This window comes from Chiloscyllium plagiosum, chromosome 8 (assembly GCF_004010195.1).
Source record: "Chiloscyllium plagiosum isolate BGI_BamShark_2017 chromosome 8, ASM401019v2, whole genome shotgun sequence".
NCBI lineage: Eukaryota > Metazoa > Chordata > Chondrichthyes > Orectolobiformes > Hemiscylliidae > Chiloscyllium > Chiloscyllium plagiosum.
Genome location: NC_057717.1, coordinates 5,111,578 through 5,116,079, shown reverse-complemented (window position 1 = coordinate 5,116,079; position 4,502 = coordinate 5,111,578).

Below are 4,502 nucleotides of genomic sequence, written 5' to 3'. Positions count from 1 at the left end.
AAGAGATCCGGCCACTCAACCCAATCAAATGCCTTCTCTCATCTAAAGAGATCAATAATCCCTGGACAGATTGTTGTTGACACTCTTGGATCATATTGAGTAAACTCTTCACATTGTAGGAAGATCTGCGGCCCTTTATAAAACATGTTTGGTTCTCTTTGGTAACGGAAGGCAGCAAAGTTTCCACCTTAATGCACGGATCTCAGACAGCATTTTGAGACCAACATTTAAAAGTGAGATTGCAGGGTAAGAAGCACAATCCTTCAGGGTCTTCCTTTCTGCAGCATCAAAGAGATATGAGCCTCTCTTAAGGATGCAGGGAGGGGTTCCTGACGGTATGAGCGACGGGCCGTGTTAAATATCAGCCCTGACAATAGGTTTATAACGTATTTATAACATTCTCTAGGAAATCCGTCAGGACCGTGCCCCTTTACATTCTGAAGCTGCTTCACACTCTCCTGCGCTGACAATGATGCATAAAGACACAACACTTATTCAGGGGTTACTCCTGAAAGACCCAGGTTCTTGAAACATGACTCCATCTTAATCCATCTATCCTCAAAATGTTCAGTCTGAAATAATTCGGAGAAAAATCTCGGACAGGGGGCATTAATAATTTTGGAATTGAAGGTAAGGATCCCAGTACCTTCCCTAATTGAGGTAATGGCTTGAGGGGACGCTCGGTTTCCTGGCAAGATAGATTAAATACTTGCCTGGCTTATCACCATGTTCAAACAGCCTTTGTTTATCAAAAGTAAGTTCCTTCTTGGCTGTCTGTGTGAGCGTGGAATTCACCGTAGACCGAAACGTTGTGATCCTCTGCAGCTGACCCACTGAGTGTCTATCACAGTATGCACTCTCGGCTGCCCTCAGCTGTGCCTCAAGCCAGCGTTCCTGCTTCCCCTTCTGCTGCATCCTGAGGAATAATTATTCCCTTGGCATAAGCCTTAACAATTTCCCATAGAGTGGATGGTTTACTGGTTGAATCTGAATGAATGGCTAAGGAAGTTTTGAATTCATCGCAGTGCGTGGCACGGTAGCACAATGGTTAGCACTGCTGCCTCACAGTGCCAGAGACCCGGGTTCAATTCTTCGCCTCAGGTGACTGACTGTGTACAGCTTTCATATTCTCCCCGTGTCTGCATGGCTTTCCTCCGCGTGCTCCGGTTTCCTCCCACAGTCCGAAAATGTGCAGGTTAGGTGAATTGGCCATGCTAAATTGCCCGGGGTAAATATGTGAAGGGGTAAATGTCGGGGAATGGGTCTGGGTGGGTTGCACTTCGGCGGGTCGGTGTGGACTTGTTGGGCCTGCTTCTACACTGTAAGTAATCTAATCTAAATGAACTAGCTAGTCTTCAGAATAGAGGGATACCTTCGCTAGTGTCTCGAATCTGTTACATTGCCTTTAATCTTAATCAATAAGAATACTGCTTCATGGTCAGAAATGGTAATATTCCCACCGAATGCCAACGAATCTAAGATTGTGGCAGGGATGGGGAAGATATCAACCCTCGTGTGACATTTCTGCTGGTTAAAGAGGAAAATGAAATCCAGACTTGTGATGTGGATCTGCCTCCAGACATCCATGCTCTAGTTCTGCACACCAATCCACTAATTGCTTACATTATAACGAGGGTATTGGGGCAACTTTGGACATTCTGTCCACCGTAGGATCCATAGGACAGTTGAAATTTTAATGTGCCACGATGCAAGATAACTGAATTGGGAAAATGATTTTAAGAGGGTGCGCCGGGAGGAGGGTGGGCAATAAACATTCAAAATACTGTATTATTTACTATAGTTCAAGGCTTTGGGGATTATGAGCCTTCCGTGAGTGTCACATACAATCTAGTAGATTAAATGGAAGATTTTTTTATCCATTATGGCTTCTCCCCTACTCGTAGTATTAAAAGAGGAGAAATAAGCCCGATGAAACCCGACCTGCTGTAATGTTAAATGTTCCTTGTCATCAAGGTGCATCTCCTGCAATAGGACAACATCCGCCCTCTCTTTTTAAGACTAGAAAGTTTGTTTTCCTCTCTTCTGGACAATGGCTCCCCTAATGTTCCAGGTAGACCATTTAAGCACATCATTACCCAGAACACACTGTTGCAACATTTGAACTGGAGAGAGGAAGAACTTGAATTACTGATCATGAATAAACAAAGTCTCATAGAGCTTAAAAACTGCACAAACTACGACTACTACAACTGTCCACTCTCAAAACCTTCAAAAACTAAGCATTTTAAATAAATGGCTGGCTTGCAGTGGATGAGGGAACCACTTTGCCCGTGCTGTTATGCAGAGCCCAACAAAGCAGACCTTCCAGATCGCCACCATCTTGGATTTCCCCTTAACATTTTATCGGTATTATCATTTCATTTTGCATTATATTCCTGGATGTGCTGGAGCAGTGTGATTTTTTTTACCACTGTCAGCATTTCCCCAACACTGCTCATTCCTGCAATTCCCCGATAATCCTTGACTCCATTATTCTTTATGAACTTTCTGTCTGTCCATCAAACATATTCAATATCTCTGCCTCCAATGATCTGCAGGGAAGAGAGTTCCAAATACTCTCACCATTGAGAAAACAAAAATTAACCTCATTTGTGTGTGAGAGATTATTTTTGTATCCTTACCTGAGAAAGGATATAATTAAATTGGAAGCAGTTCGGAGACGTTTCACTTCATGTATTCCAGGGATGAGGGTCTTATATTATGAAGGCTTTAACAGGTTACTCTTGGAATGAGAGGTGATCTTATTGAAACATACAAAACCTAGAGGAGAGTGGATCAGATAGATACCCCCGGGGTGTTTGTATCGTCCAAACTTTTTGTTATTTTTATAGAAACTCTACAGTGTGGAAGCAGGACGTTCCGTCCATCAAGTCCAGATTGACCCTCGGAATAGGATCCCCCCCCCCCCGGACCTGCCCCCCTACTCTTGCCATGTAACCCTGCATTTCCCATGACTAACCACCTATCTAACCTACACATCCCTGGGAACTATGGGCAATTTAGCATGGCCAATCCGCTCTAAGCTGCACATCTTTGGACTGTGGGAGGAAATCCACACTGACATGGGAAGAATGTTCAAAGTCCACACAGAGGGTTGCCCGAGGTTGGAATTTAACGCAGCTACTTGGTGATGGGAGATAGCAGTGCTAACCACAGATCCACCATGCGCATCCGTTAGTTCTATTAATTACTTGTGGTTGACTAAAGAAATCTGCCTGACTTGTTCCTGTCACTGAACCTAACTCAATCTGTGAACTTTATCATCGGCCATATCACCAACTTGGTTGCATTTAAAATTTCGTGTGAGCAATGGATGAATGGGACGAGGAAAGGAAACAGTGACACCTTCCAACCTCCGTCAGAGCAGGAATTAGGAGAAATTCACAAAGTGGGATTTCAGTCAAGTGGGAATTCTCTTTCCCAGAAATTTGAGATGGCTGGATCTTTATATCATATCGAAGCTGGCTGTGTCTGATTTTCCATGGACAGATGAATCAGGGATAATGGTGCATGGAAAGAAAAGTGCAGCTGGGATCACAATGAGATGATCCATGACCTTATTTACTGGTGGAGTAGTGTCAAAGGGCCGAATGGCCCACTTGTGTCCCTCAGCCCTATGTTATGATGTTCCATTCAGCCCTCGGATCTGCTAAAGAGGGGCCGATCGAGGCCACTCCGATGGTTAGCTGTAGTTTTGGAAATGCACTTGGAAAATCCAGGTTGTGTCAGGAAGTGGCCAACACCCCTACCCCTCAATCCCTGTTTCCAGGCTTACCCTCTCTGTAAGAGATGTCGCTCATGTTGTAGCCCCAGATACGCTAGGAATACAGCCACATACCCCACCCAGGGTTAAAATATCAAATCCTCTGCTCTGCCTGAATGCAATATTGTACAACACGATTTCCAGCAAAATAACCCGTTTCGTTCCAAATGCACAACATGTGAAATTAATAAATAGGAACAGGAGTAGGTCAATCGGCCCCTCAAGCTAAACCTGTCATTTCATAAGAACATGGCTGATCAACTCCAGTGCTCAATCCACTTTCTTCCCGACTCCTTATATCCCTCCACACCTCTCTGAGTTAGGGAATGCCAGACCTTCACTACCTTCGGAGAGAAGACATTACTCTGCATCTCAGATTGAAATCGATGTTCCATATTCGGTATCGAAATCCTTGAGCTCGACACTTTGCACAAGAATGGAAACAACTTCTCAACATCTACCTTCTCCAACCCCTTCTATGTCTTGTATGTTTCAGCAGTACCACTCCTCATTCATTTAAACCCAATGAATAATCGCCTCACCATTTTAGAGATTCTCAATAACTCAACCCTTTCATCCCAGGAAACTGCCGAACGTACCAACCGAGTTACTTGCTGCATCAGCATGCTGAATTTATGTTTCATACACAGGAAGACTCCAAACCCTTTGTACTGTTCCTTTCTGGAAGACCTCTCCATTAAATAACAGCCTGCCTTTT